Consider the following 12,500-nt stretch of genomic DNA (forward strand, 5'->3'; position numbering starts at 1 on the left):
GCCATGCCACGGCCTCGGCCCGCATGTCTTGCCAAGGCGTTGCCCAACATGCCATGCCACGGCCTCGGCCCGCATGCCCTGCCACGGCGTTGCCCAGCATGCCATGCCACCGCGTTGCCCGGCATGCCATGCCTTAGCCTTGGCCAGCATGGCATGCCACGGCCTCGGCCATCATGCCATGCCACGGCCTCGGCCCGCATGCCTTGCCACGGCGTTGCCCAACATGCCATGCCACGGCCTCGGCCCGCATGCCATGCCATGCCATGCCTTGGCCTTGGCCAGCATGACATGCCACGGCCTCGGCCCGCATGCCTTGCTACGGCGTCGCCCAACAAGCCATGCCACGGCCTCGGCCCGCATGACATGCCACGGCCTCGGACCGCATGCCTTGCTACGGCGTCGCCCAACATGCCATGCCACGGCCTCGGCCCGCATGCCATGCCACGGCCTCGGCCCGCATGACATGCCACGGCCTCGGCCATCATGCCATGCCACGGCCTCGGCCCGCATGCCCTGCCACGGCGTTACCCAACATGCCATGCCACGGCCTCGGCCCGCATGCCATGCCATGCCACGGCCACGGCCCGCATGCCATGCCACGGCCACGGCCTCGGCCCGCATGCCTTGCTACGGCGTCGCCCAACATGCCATGCCACGGCCTCGGCCCGCATGCCGTGCCACGGCCTCGGCCCGCATGCCGTGCCACGGCCTCGGCCCGCATGCCGTGCCACGGCCTCGGCCCGCATGCCTTGCCACGGCGTTGCCCAACATGCCATGCCACGGACTCGGCCCGCATGCCATGCCATGCCACGGCCCGCATGTCTTGCCACGGCGTTGCCAAACATGCCATGCCACGGCCTCGGCCCGCATGCCTTGCGACGGCGTCGCCCAACATGCCATGCCACGGCCACGGCCCGCATGCCATGCCACGGCCTCCGCCCGCATGCCATGCCACGGCCTCCGCCCGCATGCCTTGCCACCGCGTTGCCCAGCATGCCAGGCCACCGCGTTGCCCGGCGTGCCATGCCTTAGCCTTGGCCAACATGTCGAGCCACGGCCTCGGCCCGCATGCCATGCCATGCCACGGCCCGCATGTCTTGCCACGGCGTTGCCAAACATGCCATGCCACGGCCTCGGCCCGCATGACGTGCCACGGCCTCGGCCCGCATGCCTTGCTACGGCGTCGCCCAACATGCCTTGCCACGGCCTCGGCCCGCATGCCATGCCACGGCCTCGGCCCGCATGACCTGCCACGGCCTCGGCCCGCATGCCTTGCCACGACGTCGCCCAACTTGCCATGCCACGGCCTCGGCCCGCATGCCATGCCACGGCCTCGGCCCGCATGACATGCCACGGCCTCGGCCCGCATGCCTTGCTACGGCGTCGCCCAACATGCCATGCCACGGCCTCGGCCCGCATGCCACGGCACGGCCTCGGCCCGCATGGCTTGCTACGGCGTCGCCCAACATGCCATGCCACGGCCTCGGCCCGCATGCCTTGCCACCGCGTTGCCCGGCGTGCCATGCCTTAGCCTTGGCCAACATGTCGTGCCACGGCCTCGGCCCGCATGCCATGCCATGCCACGGCCCGCATGTCTTGCCACGGCGTTGCCAAACATGCCATGCCACGGCCTCGGCCCGCATGCCTTGCCACGGCCTCGGCCAACATGCCATGCCACGGCCTCGGCCCGCATGCCATGCCACGGCCTCGGCCCGCATGACATGCCACGGCCTCGGCCCGCATGCCTTGCTACGGCGTCGCCCAACATGCCATGCCACGGCCTCGGCCCGCATGCCATGCCACGGCCTCGGCCCGCATGCCCTTCTACGGCGTTGCCCAACATGCCATGCCACGGCCTCGGCCCGCATGCCTTGCCACCGCGTTGCCCAGCATGCCATGCCACCGCGTTGCCCGGCGTGCCATGCCTTAGCCTTGGCCAACATGTCGTGCCACGGCCTCGGCCCGCATGCCATGCCACGGACGGCCTCGGCCCGCATGCCATGCCACGGCCTCGGCCCGCATGTCTTGCCACGGCGTTGCCAAACATGCCATGCCACGGCCTCGGCCCGCATGCCTTGCGACGGCGTCGCCCAACATGCCATGCCACGGCCACGGCCCGCATGCCATGCCACGGCCTCCGCCCGCATGCCATGCCACGGCCTCCGCCCGCATGCCTTGCCACCGCGTTGCCCAGCATGCCATGCCACCGCGTTGCCCGGCGTGCCATGCCTTAGCCTTGGCCAACATGTCGAGCCACGGCCTCGGCCCGCATGCCATGCCATGCCACGGCCCGCATGTCTTGCCACGGCGTTGCCAAACATGCCATGCCACGGCCTCGGCCCGCATGACGTGCCACGGCCTCGGCCCGCATGCCTTGCTACGGCGTCGCCCAACATGCCTTGCCACGGCCTCGGCCCGCATGCCATGCCACGGCCTCGGCCCGCATGACCTGCCACGGCCTCGGCCCGCATGCCTTGCCACGACGTCGCCCAACTTGCCATGCCACGGCCTCGGCCCGCATGCCATGCCACGGCCTCGGCCCGCATGACATGCCACGGCCTCGGACCGCATGCCTTGCTACGGCGTCGCCCAACATGCCATGCCACGGCCTCGGCCCGCATGCCATGCCACGGCCTCGGCCCGCATGACATGCCACGGCCTCGGCCCGCATGCCTTGCTACGGCGTCGCCCAACATGCCTTTCCACGGCCTCGGCCCGCATGCCATGCCACGGCCTCGGCCCGCATGCCTTGCCACGACGTCGCCCAACTTGCCATGCCACGGCCTCGGCCCGCATGCCATGCCACGGCCTCGGCCCGCATGCCATGCCACGGCCTCGGCCCGCATGCCTTGCGACGGCGTCGCCCAACATGCCATGCCACGGCCTCGGCCCGCATGCCATGCCACGGCCTCGGCCCGCATGCCATGCCACGGCCTCGGCCCGCATGCCTTGCTACGGCGTCGCCCAACATGCCATGCCACGGCCTCGGCCCGCATGCCATGCCACGGCCTCGGCCCGCATGCCACGGCACGGCCTCGGCCCGCATGCCTTGCTACGGCGTCGCCCAACATGCCATGCCACGGCCTCGGCCCGCATGACATGCCACGGCCTCGGACCGCATGCCTTGCTACGGCGTCGCCCAACATGCCATGCCACGGCCTCGGCCCGCATGACATGCCACGGCCTCGGACCGCATGCCGTGCCACGGCCTCGGACCGCATGCCGTGCCACGGCCTCGGCCTCGGCCCGCATGCCTTGCTACGACGTTGGCCAACATGCCATGCCACGGCCCCGGCCCGCATGCCTTGCCACCGCGTTGCCCAGCATGCCATGCCACCGCGTTGCCCGGCGTGCCATGCCTTAGCCTTGGCCAACATGTCGTGCCACGGCCTCGGCCCGCATGCCATGCCATGCCACGGCCCTCATGTCTTGCCACGGCGTTGCCAAACATGCCATGCCACGGCCTCGGCCCGCATGCCTTGCTACGGCATCGCCCAACATGCCATGACACGCCACGGCCTCGGCCCGCATGCCTTGCTACGGCGTCGCCCAACATGCCATGCCACGGCCTCGGCCCGCATGCCATGCCACGGCCTCGGCCCGCATGCCTTGCGACGGCGTCGCCCAACATGCCATGCCACGGCCTCTGACCGCATGCCATGCCACGGCCTCGGCCCGCGTGACATGCCACGGCCTCGGCCCGCATGCATTGCCACGACGTCGCCCAACTTGCCATGCCACGGCCTCGGCCCGCATGCCATGCCACGGCCTCGGCTCGCATGACATGCCACGGCCTCGGCCCGCATGCCTTGCTGCGGCGTCGCCCAACATGCCATGCCACGGCCTCGGCCCGCATGCCATGCCATGGCCTCGGCCCGCATGACATGCCACGGCCTCGGACCGCATGCCTTGCCACGGCGTCGCCCAACATGCCATGCCACGGCCCCGGCCCGCATGCCTTGCCACCGCGTTGCCCGGCGTGCCATGCCACCGCGTTGCCCGGCGTGCCATGCCTTAGCCTTGGCCAACATGTCGTGCCAAGGCCTCGGCCCGCATGCCATGCCATGCCACGGCCCGCATGTCTTGCCACGGCGTTGCCAAACATGCCATGCCACGGCCTCGGCCCGCATGCCTTGCCACGGCCTCGGCCAACATGCCATGCCACGGCCTCGGCCCGCATGCCATGCCACGGCCTCGGCCCGCATGACATGCCACGGCCTCGGCCCGCATGCCTTGCTACGGCGTCGCCCAACATGCCATGCCACGGCCTCGGCCCGCATGCCATGCCACGGCCTCGGCCCGCATGCCCTTCTACGGCGTTGCCCAACATGCCATGCCACGGCCTCGGCCCGCATGCCTTGCCACCGCGTTGCCCAGCATGCCATGCCACCGCGTTGCCCGGCGTGCCATGCCTTAGCCTTGGCCAACATGTCGTGCCACGGCCTCGGCCCGCATGCCATGCCACGGACGGCCTCGGCCCGCATGCCATGCCACGGCCTCGGCCCGCATGTCTTGCCACGGCGTTGCCCAACATGCCATGCCACGGCCTCGGCCCCCATGCCTTGCCACCGCGCTGCCCAGCATGCCAATGCACCGCGTTGCCCGGCGTGCCATGCCTTAGCCTTGGCCAACATGCCACGCCACGGCCTCGGCCCGCATGGCTTGCCAGGGCGTTGCCCAACATGCCATGCCACGGCCTCGGCCCGCATGTCTTGCCACGGCGTTGCCCAACATGCCATGCCATGCCACGCCACGGCCTCGGCCCGCATGCCATGCCACGGCCTCGGCCCGCATGCCATGCCATGCCACGGCCTCGGCCCGCATGCCATGCCACGGCCTCGGCCCGCATGCCTTGCCACGGCCTCGGCCCGCATGCCATGCCACGGCCTCGGCCAGCATGCCATGCCAAGGCCTCGGCCCGCATGCCTTGCCACGGCGTTGCCCAGCATGCCATGCCACCGCGTTGCCCAGCGGGCCGTGCCGCGGCCTCGGCCCGCATGCCTTGCGACTGCCTTGGCCAGCGTGCCATGCCACAGCGTGCCATGCCTTAGCCGTGGCCAACATGCCATGCCACTGCCTTGGCCAGCATGTCGTGCCACCGCCACGGCCAGCATGCCATGCCGGTCCGTTGCCCAGCATGCCACGGCCGTGGCGGCATGGCAAGCCACGGCCTCGGCCAGCATGCCATGCCACGGCCTCGGCCAGCATGCCATGGCACTGTCTTGGTCAGCATGCCATGCCATGGCACCGCCTTGTCCAGCACGCCGTGCCGCAGCGTTGGCCAGCATGCCTTGGCCGGCATGCCATGCCAATGCCTTGGGCCAACATGGCGTGCCACGGGCTGGGCCATGCCGGTCCGTTGCCCGGCATGCCACGGCCGTGGCGGCATGGCAAGCCACGGCCTCGGCCAGCATGCCATGCCCCGGCCTCGCCCAGCATGCCATGGCACGGTCTTGGTCAGCATGCCATGCCATGGCACTGCCTTGTGCAGCGTTGGCCAGCATGCCTTGGCCGGCATGCCATGCCAATGCCTTGGGCCAACATGGCGTGCCACGGGCTGGGCGAGCACGGCATGCCACGGGCTGGGCGAGCATGCCACGCCACGGCCTTGGCTAGCAGCAAGGCATGCCACGGCCTCGGCGAGCATGCCATGCCATGCCAAGGCCAAGGCCAAGGCCAAAGCCAAGGCCAAGGCAGTGGGCAAGGCCAAGTCCCTGTGCAAGGCATGGCCAAGGCCATGGCCAAGGCCAAGGCCAAGGCCAAGGCCATGGCGTGCCACCGCCTCGATCGATCTTTTTGAACATGATTCTTTTATAATCTTACCCAAACCGTGCAACACAATTAAAAATGCACTACAATCAATTTTAAATGTCATTCCCTATTTTTTTGCAATTTTTCTGTAGCTTTTCGAATTTTTAAAGCCCTTATTTGGCATAAAAAAATCAAAATAAAATAAAAAAAATGAAAAAAATAATTTAATAATTTCTATAATTACTAGTGAATCATCCTTTAATTATGGGAATTTTTCCATAATTTTTTGAACATTTTTATTAATTTTTATTATTTTTTAAGTATTAATATCGAAATAAATTAAAATAAAATATTTTCTGTAAAAAAATATTTTTTTTAATTTTTTTTATGGTGTATTAAATTATTTCCTACAACTTTCATGTTGAAAGTTTTGGCAAAAAACCATTACTTTTTAAAAAAACCCCATTATGACTCCTCGAACATGCTTGATGTTTCCTCCTGCCAGATTGAAAAGGGCTTAACAGGCTATTATAAGGGGGGGGCACCTCCCTTGCCCAGGGCAAGGCAGTGGCAGGTACGCCCCATGTTGGGCGCGGCCTGGGCTGCGGCCTTGGGTTACATGCACTGCGGCTCGACCGCGGCCTGGGCTGCGGCCTGGGGCGGCTCGGCCGCGGCCTTGGGCGGCCTGGACCGCGGCCTTGGGCGGCCTTGCGCGGCCTGGGCGCGGCCTTGGGCGGCTCGGGCGCGGCCTTGCGCGGCCTGGGCGCGGCCTTGCGCGGCCTTGGGCGGCCTGGGCGCGGCCTTGGGCGGCCTGGGCGCGGCCTTGCGCGGCCTGGCCGCGGCCTTGGGCAGCATGGCGTGGCATGCGCGCGGGCGTGGGCGGCCTGGCATGCGCGCGGCATGGGCAGCACGGCATGGCATGCGCACGGCCTGGGCGGCCTGGCATGCAGCCGGCCTGGCATGCCCGCGGCGTGGGCAGCACGGCATGGCATGCGCACGGCCTGGGCGGCCTGGCATGCAGCTGGCCTGGCATGCCCGCGGCGTGGGCAGCACGGCATGGCATGCGCACGGCCTGGGCGGCCTGGCATGCAGCCGGCCTGGGCAGCACGGCCTGGCATGCGCACGGCCTGGGCGGCCTGGCATGCGGCCGGCCAGGGCAGCCTGGCCTGGCATGCCAGCGGCGTGGGCAGCGTGGCTTGTGCGAATACCGCGCGCGTGGTCTTTTGACCACGGTGCGCGTGTTGCGCGCATGGTCGCGCACGCCTTTGCACGCCTTCGCACGCAACGCACGTCTAGTGATAAGAACCGCAGCCAAGGCAGCCCAGCCCCAAGGCCAAGGCCAGCAGCATGGCATGCCACGGCGAAGGCAGCCCAGCCAAAGCCAGCAGCATGCCATGCCACGGCCAAGGCAGCCCAGCCAAAGCCAGCAGCATGCCATGCCACGGCCAAGGCAGGCCAACCAAAGCCAGCAGCATGCCATGCCAAGGCCAAGGCCAGCAGCATGCCATGCCACGGCCAAGGCAGCCCAGCCAAAGCCAGCAGCATGCCATGCCAAGGCCTAGGCCAGCAGCATGCCATGCCACGGCCAAGGCAGGCAAGCCAAAGCCAGCAGCATGCCATGCCAAGGCCAAGGCCAGCAGCATGCCATGCCACGGCCAAGGCAGGCCAGCCAAAGCCAGCAGCATGCCATGCCAAGGCCAAGGCCAAGGCCAGCAGCATGCCATGCCACGGCCAAGGCAGCCCAGCCAAAGCCAGCAGCATGCCATGCCACGGCCAAGGCAGCCCAGCCAAAGCCAGCAGCATGCCATGCCAAGGCCTAGGCCAGCAGCATGCCATGCCACAGCCAAGGCAGCCCAGCCCAAGCCAGCAGCATGCCATGCCAAGGCCAAGGCCAGCAGCATGCCATGCCACGGCCAAGGCAGCCCAGCCAAAGCCAGCAGCATGCCATGCCAAGGCCTAGGCCAGCAGCATGCCATGCCACGGCCAAGGCAGGCAAGCCAAAGCCAGCAGCATGCCATGCCAAGGCCAAGGCCAGCAGCATGCCATGCCACGGCCAAGGCAGCCCAGCCAAAGCCAGCAGCATGCCATGCCAAGGCCAAGGCCAGCAGCATGCCATGCCACGGGCATGGCAGCCCAGCCAAAGCCAGCAGCATGCCATGCCAAGGCCTAGGCCAGCAGCATGCCATGCCACGGCCAAGGCAGGCAAGCCAAAGCCAGCAGCATGCCATGCCAAGGCCAAGGCCAGCAGCATGCCATGCCACGGCCAAGGCAGGCCAGCCAAAGCCAGCAGCATGCCATGCCAAGGCCAAGGCCAGCAGCATGCCATGCCACGGCCAAGGCAGCCCAGCCAAAGCCAGCAGCATGCCATGCCAAGGCCTAGGCCAGCAGCATGCCATGCCACGGCCAAGGCTGCCCAGCCAAAGCCAGCAGCATGCCATGCCAAGGCCTAGGCCAGCAGCATGCCATGCCACGGCCAAGGCAGCCCAGCCAAAGCCAGCAGCATGCCATGCCAAGGCCAAGGCCAGCAGCATGCCATGCCACGGCCAAGGCAGCCCAGCCAAAGCCAGCAGCATGCCATGCCAAGGCCTAGGCCAGCAGCATGCCATGCCACGGCCAAGGCAGCCCAGCCCAAGCCAGCAGCATGCCATGCACGGCCAAGGCAGGCCAGCCAAAGCCAGCAGCATGCCATGCCAAGGCCAAGGCCAGCAGCATGCCATGCCACGGCCAAGGCAGGCCAGCCAAAGCCAGCCGCATGCCATGCCCAGGCCAAGGCCAGCAGCATGCGATGCCACGGGCATGGCAGGCCAGCCAAAGCCAGCAGCATGCCATGCCAAGGCCTAGGCCAGCAGCATGCCATGCCACGGCCTTGTCCCGCAGCGTGGCGTGCCTTGGCCTTGGGCTAGAACATCGCATGCCACGCCCTTGGCAAGCAATCCTGTCCCTCGTGTAATTGCCATTTGGTTTGGCTTTGACTTACGTATATGTTGCCTTGCGAAATGCATGTCCCTCGGGTAATAGCCGTTTGGTTGGCTTTGACTTGCGAACACGTTGCTAGTGCTTTCCCCAGTGGAAGCTTGTTGGGAAAAGTATGTCCCTCGGAAGTTGCCTGTTGCGTTTGTTATTTGCATTCGAGCTATCCGATGCTTGCTCGGTTTCTCTAAGAGTTTTTGCACGTTCGTCGGGCTTTTTAATTATTTATTTACTCATAAAAATTATAATAAAATAAATAAAAAATAAAAAAATAATTAAAAAAATTACTATAATTACTAGTGCCTCATCTTATAATTGTTGGAATTTTTCTAGAATTTTTTGAGTATTTTTAGTAATTTTTATTATTTTTTAAGTATTAAAATCGAAATAAATTAAAATAAAATATTTCCGGTGGCCAAATATTTTTTTATAATTTTTTTTATGGTGTATTAAATTATTTCCTACAACTTTCATGTTGAAAGTTTTGGCAAAAAACCATTACTTTTTAAAAAAACCCCATTATGACTCCTCAAACATGGTCGATGTTTCCTCCTGCCAGATTGAAAAGGGCTTAACAGGCTATTATAAGGGGGGGGCACCTCCCTTAAGGCTGGCCAGCATGGCCAGGCCACAGGCCACGCCTATGCCTAGGCGGGCGCTTGGCACATGCCATCGCTTGGCTTGTGGCATCGAAACTACATAGCCAAGCACGGGATGCGTCGAGTGGCTGCCCGCGGTGGTGGCGGGGGCACGTTGGCCTAGGCCAGCATGCCATGCCACAGCCTTGGCCAGCAACATGGCATGCCAAAGCCTTTGCCAGCAGCATGCCATGCCCTGGCCTTGGCAAGCATGCCATGCCACGGCCTTGGCCAGCAGCATGCCATGCCACGGCCTTGGCCAGCAGCATGCCATGCCCCGGCCTTGGCCAGCAGCATGCCATGCCACGGCCTTGGCCAGCAGCATGCAATGCCCCGGCCTTGGCCAGCAGCATGCCATGCCACGGCCTTGGCCAGCAGCATGCCATGCCACGGCCTTGGCCAGCAGCATGCCATGCCCCGGCCTTGGCCAGCTGCATGCCATGCCACGGCCTTGGCCAGCAGCATGCCATGCCCCGGCCTTGGCCAGCAGCATGTCATGCCACGGCCTTGGCCAGCAGCATGTCATGCCACGGCCTTGGCCAGCAGCATGGCATGCCAAAGCCTTGGCCCGCAGCATGCCATGCCCCGGCCTTGGCCAGCAGCATGGCATGCCAAAGCCTTGGCCAGCAGCATGCCATGCCCCGGCCTTGGCAAGCTTGTCATGCCACTGCCTTGGCCAGCAGCGTGCCATGCCCCGGCCTTGGCCAGCAGCGTGCCATGCCCCGGCCTTGGCCAGCAGCGTGCCATGCCACGACCTTGGCCAGCAGCTTGCCATGCCCCGGCCTTGGCCAGCATGTCATGCCACGGCCTTGGCCAGCAGCATGCCATGCCACGGCCTTGCCCAGCAACATGGCATGCCAAAGCCTTGGCCAGCAGCATGCCATGCCGCGTCCTTGGCCGGCAGCATGCCATGCCGCGGCCTTGGCCTGCAGCATGGCAAGCCCAAGCCTTGGTCAGCAGCAGCATGCCATGCCAACGCCTTGGCCAGCAGCATGCCTTGCCACGGCCTTGTCCAGCAGCATGGCATGCCATGCCACGGCCTCGGCCATCAGCATGCCTTGCCACGTCCTCGGCCATCAGCATGCCTTGCCACGGCCTCGGCCAGCAGCATGTCATGCCACGGCCTTGGCAAGCATGCCATGTCCCTCGGGTAATTGTACAAGTTGCCTTGCGAAATGCATGTCCCTCGGTTAAATTGCCATTTGGTTGGCTTTGGCGTGCGAACGAGTTCCCTGTGCTTTCCTTGTGGAAGCTTGTTGCGAGAAGTATGTCCCTCGAAAGTTGCCTGTTGCGTTTGTTATTTGCATTAGCGCTAACCGGTGCTTGCTCGGCTTCTCTAAATGTTTTCGTGCGTTCGTCGGGCTTCTTAGTCCTTCGGGGGGCGATTCGTTTTGGGGGGCTGGTGCACAGTGTACGTCGTGGCGCGTGAGTTGTGTTCGGTTTGTGCGAGTTGGACGGATCCCTGCCTGTGCAGCGAACTCCACTGGTGCATTCCTCCATGTCCCTCGGGTGATGCCTTTAGGTTGTCTTCGACTCGCCTTCGGGTTGCCTGCGCTTCCCTAGTGGAAGGTGCCTTGCGAAAAGCGTGTCCCTCGGGTAATTGCCATTTGGTTGGCTTTGACGTTCGAACGAGTTGCCCATGCTTTCCTAGTGGAAGCTTGTTGCGAAAAGTATGTCCCTCGGAAGTTGCCTGTTGCGCTTGTTATTTGCATTCGCGCTAACCGGTGCTTGCTCGGCCTCTCTAAATGTTTTCGCGCGTTCGTTGGGCTTCTTGGTCCTTCGGGGGGTGATTCGTTTTGGGGGGCTGGTGCACAGTGTACGTCGTGGCGCGTGAGTTGTGTTCGGTTTGTGCGAGTTGGACGGATCCCTGCCTGTGCAGCGAACTCCACCGGTGCATTCCTTCATGTCCCTCGGGTGATGCCTTCAGGTTGTCTTCGACTCGCCTTCGGGTTGCCTGCGCTTCCCTAGTGGAAGGTGCCTTGCGAAAAGCGTGTCCCTCGGGTAATTGCCATTTGGTTGGCTTTGACGTTCGAACGAGTTGCCTATGCTTTCCTAGTGGAAGCTTGTTGCGAAAAGTATGTCCCTCGAAAGTTGCCTGTTGCGCTTGTTACTTGCATTCGCGCTAACCGGTGCTTGCTCGGCCTCTCTAAATGTTTTTGCGCGTTCGTCGGGCTTCTTAGTCCTTCGGGGGGTGATTCGTTTTGGGGGGTTGGTGCACAGTGTACGTCGTGGCGCGTGAGTTGTGTTCGGTTTGTGCGAGTTGGACGGATCCCTGCCTGTGCAGCGAACTCCACTGGTGCATTCCTCCATGTCCCTCGGGTGATCGCCTTTAGGTTGTCTTCGACTCGCCTTCGGGTTGCCTGCGCTTCCCTAGTGGAAGGTGCCTTGCGAAAAGCATGTCCCTCGGGTAATTGCCATTTGGTTGGCTTTGACGTTCGAACGAGTTGCCTGTGCTTTCCTAGTGGAAGCTTGTTGCGAAAAGTATGTCCCTCGAAAGTTGCCTGTTGCGCTTGTTATTTGCGTTCGCGCTAACCGGTGCTTGCTCGGCCTCTCTAAATGTTTTCGCGCGTTCGTCGGGCTTCTTGGTCCTTCGGGGGGTGATTCGTTTTGGGGGGCTGGTGCACAGTGTACGTCGTGGCGCGTGAGTTGTGTTCGGTTTGTGCGAGTTGGACGAATCCCTGCCTGTGCAGCGAACTCCACTGGTGCATTCCTCCATGTCCCTCGGGTAAATGCCTTAAGGTTGTCTTCGACTCGCCTTCGAGTTGCCTGCGCTTCCCTAGTGGAAGGTGCCTTGCGAAAAGCGTGTCCCTCGGTTAATTGCCATTTGGATGGCTTTGACTTACGAGCGAGTTGCCTGCGGTTTCCCAGTGGAAGGTTGTCGTGAAAGTTATGTCCCCCGGAAGTTGCCTGTTGCCTTTTGTTATTTGCAGTCGCGCTAACCGGTGCTTGCTCGGCTTCTCTAAATGTTTTCCCACGTTCGTCGGGCTTCTTAGTCCTGCGGGGTGTGATTCGTTTCGGGCGGCTGGTGCGTAGTGTACGTCGTGGCGCGTGAGTTGTGTTTGGTTTGTGCGAGTTGGATGGATCCCTGCCTGTGCAGCGAACTCCACTGGTGCATTCCTCTTCATCGTCCGCGGGATTCCT

This window comes from Camellia sinensis, unplaced genomic scaffold (genome assembly GCF_055761805.1).
Source record: "Camellia sinensis isolate YWXY unplaced genomic scaffold, ASM5576180v1 Unanchor4, whole genome shotgun sequence".
NCBI lineage: Eukaryota > Viridiplantae > Streptophyta > Magnoliopsida > Ericales > Theaceae > Camellia > Camellia sinensis.